The sequence below is a fragment of the Rhynchophorus ferrugineus genome, unplaced genomic scaffold, assembly GCF_030347505.1.
Source record: "Rhynchophorus ferrugineus isolate W39M unplaced genomic scaffold, kcgeb_rfMv2 rfM1, whole genome shotgun sequence".
Lineage (NCBI taxonomy): Eukaryota > Metazoa > Arthropoda > Insecta > Coleoptera > Curculionidae > Rhynchophorus > Rhynchophorus ferrugineus.
Window position 1 is genome coordinate 45560147 of NW_027472580.1, and position 12939 is coordinate 45573085.

General features: G+C 32.2%; 2 protein-coding genes across 3 annotated transcripts in view; one reads left to right on the forward strand and one right to left on the reverse strand.

Moving 5' to 3' along the window:
• Window positions 1–6725, reverse strand: part of LOC143206852 (extracellular serine/threonine protein CG31145) — a 558035-nt gene extending 551310 nt beyond the window's left edge. Inside the window, exon 1 of one of the 2 annotated variants that reach the window (XM_076419660.1) lies at window positions 6458–6725. The gene's annotated coding sequence lies outside the window, so the exon portion shown is untranslated. The remainder of the gene's footprint in view (window positions 1–6457) is intronic. The other variant, XM_076419661.1, reaches the window with a different exon arrangement.
• The window catches only part of LOC143203609 (uncharacterized), a 68495-nt gene that overhangs the window by 53781 nt on the left and 1775 nt on the right, over window positions 1–12939 (forward strand). The window lies entirely within an intron of this gene.

Sequence of the window (12939 nt, forward strand, 5' to 3'; positions counted from 1 at the left end):
TCAGCTGTCAAAATGTATACATTGAATAGGGAGGTGAAATAAAATGAAGCCTCTTGATATTTCATATTTCATATATATTCCATTTCTGTCAATTTCAAGTCTATATATTATTTATTATTTATAATTTTATAACAAAATATGGCTATACATATCAATTATACTTGAAATAACTTGCCGCTTGTTCTTTGCCTCTACATATATAGACACAGAGTCATAATTATGTAGTCTACACTTTAACATTCATGAATATTTTACTAAGCATCATTTGCTTATACACCATATGAAAAGAAGAAAAATTAAGCTAATAGAAAAAACTACTTTATTATTTATTAATTTTTGACTGATCATTGAAACATAAAAGCAAAAACATACATTAGAATATTTTATACATGATTACATATGGTCCACAATAACATTTCGTTTATATTGGTAATGTGAAAGAAGAAAAACGGAACAAAACCCGACCAATTCCATTATTTCCGATATTTACTCAAGCTATGAACGATATTTGCTCCTAACTTTTTCTGTTTATTACCGGCAAACATTACAATTTTCTTTTACTACGGGAAAAGAAACTGAAACCAGGTTTAATCTTTTAAATACAGCAAACTATTCTAACAGAAAAACAACGCTTCAGAGGAATACTGCCACTGATTTTATCTCACGTTTGCGTATATAAAAATTGCTAGAAATAATTAGATATTTTTTTTACTTACTACCTTAGTGACCATTCCCGAAGACATCTAGTTTTACCTAGGCTGCTAACTGATGTAGCAAAGGTATTTGTTCCTATCAAATATTTACAGTTTTAACAACTTTTAAAAAAATTACCATTAGAATTAAGTATAAATGTATAAGCATGATCGGCTAAAGCTCCTATTTGCGATTGTCGTTAAAGCAAGACGGTCCTCCCATCGTTTTGTTCCCTGCTACAAAACCGGCAATTAACATTTTCAGTACAAATATTCCTATTACAATGTATGTATTCCTAAATCAAGTATGCTAGTGAGTCACGCACGACACAAACTAAACTTCTTCCGATTTTTTTTTTCATATAAACGTACAATACTAGAATATTTTCTGTATAGATTTTTTTCCGTTATTCTCTAACGAATTAAATATATTTTTAAAAGCAAATCATTATTTATTTATAAATTATCAACAACTTCAACAAATAAATAAACATAAATTATTACGATTCATACAACATTAGTGGAATATGTTTCTTTCATTATATCAGCAACACGAAACTTTAAACGAGTTATTCCTAAAAATACTTTTTTCTAGGCGGTGTAATTTCTAATCCTCAAAATGTCAAAATTGCTAATAAAAAAAATCTTGCTAATAGTTTAATCTCGATATGATGATGATTCTCAGCAATTGAGTAAAATAAAATACATTTGAATACATACATTATTAATTATTGTTAATATTATTTAATTTATCGTTAGTTTATATATTGTAGCGACCTTGAGGCATGTCGAATTTTACATCGTGGAATAACGGTCTACAAAATACCCAGAAATATAATCTCAGATGTTGAAGACGGGCGGGGTGTCAGCAGCGCCAACTAGAACCTGACGACGAATAGCTGGCGGCAACCCCGAGACGTTTATCTGGGATGTTATTGAAGGGTATTTCGATTCATTCAGTGCTCAACCCTCGTTTGGTTTACAAGTGCCACCATCGACTGCCCAAGACTCCTCTCCAGGTAACACCGCTGCCATCCATTTTATCTAATTGTATTTTTCACATATTTTATATAGCCAATAAATAACGGTCACATAATGTAAACACCACTGTTTCATTTCGTTTTACCTCCATTCACCGAGCCACATCATTTACCCTAAAGTGGTGACCCCGACGTGATCTTTCGCAAAATTGGGTTTGAACTCCTGAATGGAGGGTACGTGCAACATGGTGTATTTTACGTGGCCGTTATATTTTTTGTTTCAAAATTTTCAATATTTTTAATTCGATTAATTTTCGATTTTACCTTCAATATTCCTTTTCATTTTATTCCTATTCCTTCAATATTACATTCATTCAAACAATTGTTCCTCATTAAATTAGTAATTTATCATAAAATTTATTTTAATGTTGGAACAATGAAGCTTAAATTTAATTTCATTATTTCCAATTCATTTTTTTTTAATTTTTTGTAAAAATTTTCTTGCACAATCTTTTGAATTCATAGATATTTTTACATTACTGCTTAATCATCAGCGTCTCGGCTAAACATTTCTTTCGGTGTTATGTTCAAATCATAATGTCTCCCTTCGCTCGCCGTCTCCGTCATAATGGCAGACATTTTGATATGAAAGGCTTCGGGCAGCTTCGGTCGGATACCGTCATTATTTGTTTTTTCGGAATTACCGTAACGTATGTGACTACGGATTAGTCACAGAGCAGCTCCAGAAGCTAGGTACCGATTGCAGTCACCGTAGACTCGTCATGTCTTCGCCGAGGCACCAGAATTGCCAACGTCTCGTCGTCGAAGAAAATAAGCTACCACGTCGTCGAACAATCGATCTTCCCATAGCGTCGATTACGGGAGCCCTGTCCGAAAAATAGCTTGTTCTCAACGTCGTCGATAGACCACATTCAAGTGCCAAAGCAACGATGAAGTAACGGTATCTGTAGGACCGGAAGATATCAACAGCCGTACCAGATCGCAACCGGACCAACCACAACCGTTTTGATTTATCATATTTTTCAAAGCCTTTTTCATGCAACACATTTTGTTTGGTATATCTTCTTTTTTGTATTTGATATTTTTTTTCATACATTTTTGTATTTTTGTTGCTTGGTGTAATTGTATGTAAAATTCTGGCAGGGGAGTATTGTAGCGACCTTGGGGCATGTCGAATTTTACATCGTGGAATAACGGTCTACAAAATACCCAGAAATATAATCCCAGATGTTGAAGACGGGCGGGGTGTCAGCAGCGCCAACTAGAACCCGACAACGAATAGCTGGCGGCAACCCCGAGACGTTTATCTGGGATATTATTGAAGGGTATTTCGATTCATTCAGTGCTCAACCATCGTTTGGTTTAGACGTGCCACCATCGACTGCCCAAGCCTCCTCTCCAGGTAACACCGCTGCCATCCGTTTTATCTAATTGTATTTTTCACATTTTTTTAAATAGCCAATAAATAACGGTCACATAATGTAAACACCACTGTTTCATTTAGTTTTACCTCCATTCACCGAACAACATTATTTACCCTAAAATATTTTAGTTTATCGTTATTATTAATTTTATCATTCAGGGTTTATCAAAAGTTTAAGAACATTTATTACAACTTTTTTTGATATTTCAAGCTAATTGTCAGTACACTGGATTTAGATACAATTATGTTTTTCCTGTTATCATTTAAATGATTTATTGTTCTAAACAACAACAATTCTAAAATTTTATTAGATAATTATGTATTTTCCTGGCTGGAATGTTTTTATAACAAAACAAAAATCATCACCAAATCATTTACCTAAATAATTCAGTTTTTATTTGCTAATTTAATATTGACTACTGGAATGCTGTGTTAAAAAGTTTTAAATTCATCTTAAAAATATTTTATAAAAAAATATTTCTTTATTTGTAATCTGAATTAATTCGTACAAACAGCAAAAATAAGTTTGTGATAATATTCACATTTTAGTCATACTACTGTTATACAATACTTGTTTTTCTAAACTTAAAACTAACTTCATCACTTGAAATTTATGTCTTCACCTTCATTTAAAGTTTTCATTTATATTAGCATACTTTTATTTAATATTTTTATAATTGCTCTAAGGAAAGTAAAATCACTTATATATTATGTCTGTTATATGTTACTTAAAACAATTAAATAGTCTAAAAACTACAAAAGTAGCTTAAAATGAATTTCTTCGACATTTCAATATTTCAAAATTAACTTTAGGAGTACATTTTAAATACATATTAAATTAATCTGTATTTACATGATGTCGATGTCGTGAAACTCTCTCGATAAACTCTTAAACTAGAATACCTCTGTCACTAAATACATTGTTAGATTATATTCCACGCTACTAAGATGGTTCTTGTTGATATTCGGCTGGCTTTAATTATGTATTTGTTTACATGAAAAAATATACCACACTAAGGATAGCCTACTGCCTTCTGGTGAGTTCTCAATGAAGAACAAATATCCAACGGAGGTGTTGAGGGAGGAGAAACGGTATCCGATAACTGTAATTCACTTAATCTCATTTACAGCCCTGTTCAAAATAACTACATTTAGCTTAACTGATAAGTACGTAAAACAAATAGTTTAAAAATGCCTAAACTATCTAAACAACGCATTTTTAATGCCCCCCTCCTATAAGGAACTGCTAATTGGTTCGAATATCTAACGAAAACCAAACGTTATATGACTGCTTTTGTAAACAATACGTGATAAACTGGTTTAAGTTTAAGATAAAGCGGTACCACAATTCTTTCACGTTAAATATTTCGTTTAGTTAAGAATATTATTTTATATTATACATGTGTACCACTATTTGCATGTGCACTAAAAATGATTTTACTGTATACGCAAAACACTGATTATAATAACAAACCTATCTATTTAAGAGCGATAAATACAAAATAAGTAACAAATATTTTATATCAGGTAACGAAAATTGCATCTTAGGTAGTAAATTTCGAACGTTATTGATTCCAGTGTTATGAAAGACCATTATTTTCTTCCATATTTCAAGCAGAGTTATAACTCAATCCAATATCCAATGATGAAAACAAATGGTCAAAAGGACCAATTTATGGCCAATATAGCAGGTAAGGTAGAAGTGAGTGAGGTGAAAATTCCCATTTGAGTCTACACCATTCTGCTTCAAAAACATTCAATCAGCCTTGGTTACAAATGTCTTCATTATAAGAAGAAAACTAACACATTTTACAAATAATGATTCCTTATGATATGGTAACAAATTGACTAATAGATATATGAAGTTATGATCCATGTCGAATTTTATTGCATGACATCCACACTATTCGACAGATTTAGTTCCCTCTAAGTTTTGGTTATTTCCATTAGTAATGAAAGTCGTGTATACTCGGAGTATCGATGACAGGTTCTGGCAAAATTAGAAATACTTTCAAAAATATTGTTAAAATTTTAATGCATATTTATTACTCCAAAATAGCTAGATATTATAAGGTTGAAAAATATTCTTATATAATATAAAATGAATTTATGTAAAACAAATGTTATGATGTAACTTAATGATACAAGTGCATCGAATTATGTAATAATTCTCGAAAACCATATAGAAAGTAATTTAGCAAATATAATATATTTGAATATAGAAATTAGAAATTAATATTTCCGATATAAAACCGTGTATTTCTATAGCACATTTTATAGTATAGGGTAAACAAATAAATAAATAGAATAAATAAAACGTGAGCTACTGTTATAATCAAATTTACTTTTTACAGATAATTAATGTTTATGATGAAATCATATATAGAAGAAAAAGATATTTTTGTAGATCTTTTAATATTGTTAGTAAATTCCTCTTAAATTATTTTAGTTCTTTCTATTAATACAATTAATGTAAACAAATATTTTCTGCAATTAAAACTATTTTAACAAATACATATTAATTGTTGATATTTTTAAGTTGTAAAATATTTTTAAAAATAATAGATTTTATCTCTCTGTGTATTATATTTTCATATTATTGTTTTGAACTTTTTTAAAATTACTTTAGATTTTCCTATTAAAGCAATTAAATTAAATGTTGTTAACCATAATTTCATCAACTACAGCCACTTTCTGTACAATTAATGTAAAAAACACATTTTTCTGTAATTTACATATTAATTGTTGATACTTTGCATGGTTTGATTTTATTAAAATGTAATTTCACATTATCTAACCTCCTTAGAAATTAAACTTTTATTTCTTATCATTTACTTTTCTTATGATATTATATTTATCTTTTATTTATTATAAATAATAAATGGAAACAAAAAAATTAATAATTATTATGTTATTATGATTATAATGTTATTAATTTGTTTCATATTTTTCTATTCTGTATAGGTCTTAGTAAATTATGTTTGTTACTAAACAATATAAAAACAGTATTTTATTTAATATTTATAATGTTAAATACATTTAAAAATAGTACCTGATTATGAAAAAAATGTGTTAATTGACATTGGTATCGTACTAAACGATTTGTTTACATCGATACAGCTTTCATAATAATTGAGTCGAACCTTTTGGCGTCCGTAACATTTCATTGTTTTGTTATTAATTGAGTTCGGTGACGACACGATACGACGAGATAAATTATTAATTAAACTCATAAAGATCGCAAAATCATAAAGAGGAAACAAACCCGAGCGAAACATTCCGTTTCATTTTCGAAAGCTAAACGATGATAACAACACATCGAACACGTTCCGTGCACTCACCTTTATCCAAATCATGACCATGGACCAAAAATAACATCCAGGAACGGAAATACACAGAAAAAAAAACTGCACCAAAAACAAACAGGAACTATGACCACCGTTATCAATCGCAGATCGAAACTGTTGAATTAGCCGCGGCTACTATTATCGACAGAAAAAAAATCGGACCAAGAATCGTCCTCGCAGTCTCGTCGTCGTCAATTTCGGTGTCGATGTTTCGTTGGAGGAAGCGACGCGACACGATGCTAAAACGGTCGGCACATGACTGAATATTCAACTGTTTGAGTCTGTACGCGGCCCACTTGATAAGAGAATCGCGGGAAATTTAATACTGTTCTGTTTGGCAGGCGCGCGCCTTTTCGGTCTCCTCGCCCCCGCAATTTTTCCAGCTTTGCCGAACGAAAAGCGCGGTATGTGTGTGTGTGTGTGTCTGTTTTTTTTTCTCGCGCGACAGCCCCGATGGTCAGTTAGCCGCGCCGCGACGTCCCAGTTGGGGCAGGTTAGTTTCGACGAAAGAAATGGTGATTAATGTCTTGATTATGTTACGTTTTACGCGAGATTATGAGATTAATGCGTTAAATGTTTCTGTTTTCGGCGTGTTCTGTAATCGGTCAGACTAAAGGTCATGTTCTTTTAACTCCTTTTAGTTCATGTTTTTAGCCATAACATTATCGTTAGGAACTATCGACTGAGAACCCTAGGAACAGTCGATAGTCGTAAATCATTCGAAACAGACGGTAGTAGGATACATCGTTATTTTTTTCAAGTATTTTGAGTTTTTTGGCCGATATATCGATAAGTCGGTATTTTTTCAAAAAAAGTTAAAAATATTTCTTAAACATTATGAAAAAGCCTTTTAGTTATTTTTAATAGATCTTTCAAATTGAAACTTTATTTTAAAAATTTATTAAAAATATCGATACTTTACAGTATTTACAGAATATCGACATAATTTGGGTCAATATATCAATATATTTATTTTTTCTTAAAAATATCGATATGTATTTTGTAAAATTTTAATATTTTTCCTAGTTGTTCCATATTTTTCTTTCCAATATATTTTTAAAATATCGAAAACGATATGTCGATGTTTAGTTGATAGTTGATAATCAAAATACTAGTGACTGAAAATAGTAATTACTATTTCAATCCAATGCACGCTTCGACTATTTTCTATTCCTAGTAACAGACTGAGATGTACGAATTCTTACCTGTATTAATTTTGCTAGAGGAAGTGACGGAAATAGAAAAGAAACGGAATAATGATCCCAAACATGTTTCATCGTATTTTAATATTTGGAAAGTAACCATGACATAATATTATTAAAGTAGTTGTTAAGTTTGTAAAGTAGTTATTTCTATTTCATTCCAATATGTGCTTATGAATTTATTGTTTTCAGCCGTGCCATAGGTGAGACGAAGAACATGCATATCCCTTCTTCAACCTTCTTTGGGAAAGAAAAGGAAAGATATGATATCTAGATTCTATTACGTTAATAAGTTCAATCCAATTTCGAATGATGAAAAATCATTTTTACATTTTATATATTTGAGTTTATTATAATGAGGAATAGGGTAAAGACTAACTAATTAACTAACTATTTGGATCGTATTTTCTCAATCAATTTTTACCAACTATTTAACTATCAAAATACTATTTTTTTTTTATTACTCTTCGTGAGTCCACAATCTGCCCTATTGGCAATAAGTATTTCTTCTGTTTATATTATATATACATGGCATGTAGAAAATCACTTCATTAAGCAATCTTCTCTATAAAATATTATCTTAATTAATTAGTCTTATTCTAATGCTTATTCTAAACTCTACATATGTCCAGTAATCAGATCAGGTGGTGTTAAACGTTTTAGTCTACGCACTTCACTATCACGTCGCATATTTAGCTGATTAGCGAGTACATTGGGATGCACTGACACTCTTTCGAAGTACTTCACACAAACACGTTGGATTACACTCGTTATAGGTTCTAGAGGAATATCGCGTTGTATCACTTTATTTGAAATATAGTACGGAGCATCAACAATGGCACGCAACACCTTATTTTGGAACCGTTGAATGATGGATATATTAGATTTGCTAGCGGTACCCCATAGTTGAATTCCATATGTCCAAATGGGCTTGAGTATAGACTCATACAGCAATACCTTGTTATCTAATGATAACTTGGATTTGCGCCCAATGAGCCAATACATTTGATATAATTTTAGTCCTAGTTGTTTCCGTTTAGAGAGTATGTGCTTCTTCCAGGTTAGGCGTCGATCTAAATGCATACCAAGATATTTAACATGCTCTGCTTGGGGGAGTTGACGATGATTGATATTTACTGGTGGACATGTTCTTCTACGCAGGGTAAACGTTATATGCGTGGATTTTGATTCATTGGCTTTAATGCGCCATGTCTTCGACCATAATTGTATTTGCTCCAGGTGGGTTTGTAGGTTTATTGATGCTGTGACTGGGTCTTCATGGGATGCTAAGATTGCTGTATCATCTGCATATGTTGCCACAGTAGTTATTTTTGTGGTGGGCAGATCAGCCGTATACAGAAGATACAGTACTAGACCCAGTACACTACCTTGCGGAACTCCTGAATAAATGGGATTTAGTTCGGTATATTCATCGCCTTGATTTACAATAAAATGTCTGTCAGTGAGATAAGATTTTAGTAGCTGATAGTCCGGATGAGGGAGAAGTTTCTTTAGTTTAACCTGCAAGCCCGTATGCCATACTTTGTCAAAAGCCTGAGATATGTCTAGGAAAGCAGCCGAACAATATCTTTTGGCATTTAGGTCAGCGTTTATTTGGTTTACAAGTCTATACACTTGTTCTATGGTCCCATGCTTATTGCGAAAGCCAAACTGATGTTCTGGAATAATTTTTCTTTTTTCTATTATATAGTTTAGTTTTTTTATGTATAACTTCTCGAAAACTTTCGAGATTATTGGTAATAAACTTATAGGTCGGTAGGAGGTCACATCTTCTGGTATTTTTCCTGGTTTAAGTATCATTAATATTTTAGCTACTTTCCAGATACTAGGGAAGTAATTAATTCGTAGCATAGCATTAAATATATATGTTAATAGTTTTATAGCCTTTTCTGATAGTTCTTTTAAAATTTTGCCAGTAATTAAGTCATAACCAGGAGCTTTTTTAATATTAATCTCTCTCATTATTGTATGTTTAACTTTTTTGACCGTTAATTTCTCGTGCGGTAAATCCATTTGAAATGGCGAATCTAGAAAGCTAGTAATTTTATTTTCGTCATCTTTATGTAGCTGAGACTGGAAAGGTTTAAAAACATTTTTTAAGTGTTTTGAGAAAATGTCGGCCTTCTCTTTATTGCTTCTCGCCCAATTATTTTCGCTTGTTTTAATAGGTGGGTTATGCTGCTGGGATCTCCTAAGCTTTTTTGTTGCTTTCCACAACGAATAGTCTGTAGCCTCAGTTGATGTCAAGTTTTCTAGGTATTCTTGAATGCCTTGGTTCTGTTCAATTTGGATTAGATCTCTCAGCTCTTTTATGGCCCTATTAAATTTTCTTTTATTCTCTTCAGTCCTTTGCTGTTGCCAATTTCGTCGTAACTTTCTTTTTTCTGCTATCTTTTTCTGTATTGTACATGATATCTGTGTATTTTTTCTTGGAAATGTTTCACTGTTGGGAGTCGCGGAATATGCTGCCTCCTGTATATTTTTTGTAAGATTTATTGCTGCTATTTCTATATCCATTTCAGTTTGTAACGGTAAATTTAGAGAGATATTTTGGTCTAAGTTTTGTCTAAATGAGGGCCAGTTAGTTCTATTATTGCACAGAGAAGGGGGTTTATCTTTGATGGTAATTTTTGAAGAAATTGTTACTATTATTGGTGAATGATCAGAAGACAGGTCGAAGCATGATTCTGCCTGACACTTTTTTGGATCAATATTTTTTGTAATACAGAAATCTATTGTATCTGGTTTTTTATTTCTGTCTGAAGGCCAATATGTTGGTTCACCAGTAGAGATATGTTGTAAGTTATCTTTCCTTATGGCTTTAAGCAGTTCTCTACCTTTTGAGGTTATTATTCTTGAACCCCACATTAAATGTTTTGCATTATAATCTCCTCCTGCTATAAATCTATTACCTAGCGTACTGAAGAATTCTTGAAATTGTTCTGCATTGTTGTTATGTTTGGGTGGGCAATAAATCGCAGAAATTGTTAATGGTCCATGGGCTTCCTCTATGGTTATACTGGTGGCTTGCAGGTAGTCTTTGCGGAATTTTTCTTTTTCGAAATGCTTTATATCATCTCGAATTATTATGGCTGTACCTCCATGTGCTTTATCATCAGGGTGATTTGTATGATAAAGCTTATATTTAGGAACTTTCAGATAATTCTTGTCCGTAAAGTGTGTTTCGGAAACCATCATAACGTCAATATTTTGTTCATTTACGAACATTTTTAGTTCCCTGGCGTGTTGTTGGAGCCCATTGGCATTCCAGACGGCGATTTTGTAGCAATTGGTTTCAGGCATTAGGCAAGTTTGCTTACGACGGTTGTGAGTAGACCAAGCATCGTACTCATTTGATCCATTAGTTTGGCCATCATATTTTCTAATCTTGAGATGTTGCTAGTTTCAGTAGGTTGAGATATTGTCTCTCGTTTTTGTGCTGAACCATTTTCAACTATTTGGGCATAAGTTATGTCTGGTTGACTTGTTCTGGTGGGTAGTGGTAGATTGGTAGTAGTGGATTGTTTTTGTTGATGCCTTTTTTCCCTTAAGGCAGGATAGAGTTTCTGCTGTAGTTGCTTGTGAACTGCGCAACCCTTGTAGTTCGCTGGATGATTTCCATTACAGTTAACACATTTCACTTTTTCATCGCGAACTTTACGAGTACAATCTCCTGTCTTATGTTCTCCTGCACATTTTACGCATCTATATGATTTGCGACAGTAAGTCTTTGTGTGCCCGTGCGCTTGACACCTTGTGCATTGTGGTATAATTCTCTTTATATGTGGTGGTTCGCATTTAATAATATTATTTTCCAATTTGGTGATTTCATACACCGCCTTATTATTTCCATTAGGTTTTATGTCTATATAAAACATAGGCAGAGGTTTTTTTGTCGTGTGATGTCGTATATTGTGAATATTTACGACCTCGTGGCCTTTTTCTGCTAGTGCTACCTTGATGGTGTTAAAGTCCGTCCCGTGATGTAATCCTTTTAATACGAATTTAAATGTTCTCTCGGATTTTGGCCTGAATGTATGGTATTGGGTGTTTCTTTCATCTAATTCTTTTATAAGAACTTTAAAGTGATCCGCTTCGAACAATTGGATTTTAATTGTTTCATAGCTCACTGTTTTAATTGTGTAGTTCGTAGTAATGGTTTTCAATAAGTCATGGATGTTTTTTATTATTCCTACCTTATAGACTGTTATTGGTGGTGGTTTGGGAACAATTTTTTCAGGGCTTGGTTGTATGTTCTCTTCAATTTCTTCCGACAGGTTGCTAAAACTGTTTTTTGTCTCTATCGGTTTCTGCAACCAATAGTCACTGATTCTTGTTTGTTTCCTCGCGATTTCTTCTTCTGGACTTCTCAATCGTTTTTTGTTAATGACTGTAGTCCATTCTGATGGTGGAGTTTGCGTTATTGCTGTTTGTTCTAATCTTATATCAATGTGTGCTGGTGATTTGGTTGAATCACTATGGTTTGCCATTTTTTAATTTTTAATATTTTATTTAATTTACTTCCAGAGGATAAAAAAAATAAAATAAATACATTGTTTATTTCACGCACTTCATTTTCCACTTACGTTATTTTAGCACTAGTTTTTTACTATAAATACTATAAATGAATTTCAAAAGGACTGTTGTAAAATAAGATGAAATAATTTTAAACACTAATAAAAATGAGATGCAGTCCTTTTGTCTGGTCACGTAAACACGTATTCACTACACTTTAGGTCCACTGAGAGACGGATAGCCGCGTCTGTTATGCGTTTTTAACACTCAATTAAATAACCGTAATAAAATACTGGGTTTTTTTAAAGAAAGGTATCTTTTTATAGCTTGGACCGTATTGAAAATACGTCTTCACCCTACGAAGGTTGGAACTGAACTGAAAATACTATTAATAAAATAATAATTTAATTGATCGTTAATCAGGAATATTTTAATATTATTATTCGTTGAAACTTCAATGAAAGAAGGTTTAACATTCAAAAAGCTCAAACAAACATCGAGAAAATCGAAAAAGTTAATCTAGTAAAGACTTAACAACAGGTCAATTGAAAAGTCCCCAGAGTGACACATAGATGTCGCTACTAGAATTAAATCCATATGTTTTTTAGTTCGCCCTAACCCTGAAAAGATGCGTGTATAAATTTGATAACTGTCGAATCATTAGTTTGTGAACTATAGCGTTTTGAGTGAAGCAACTTTTGTTATTGTGAAAGAAATGGATAAAAAGGAATTTCGCGT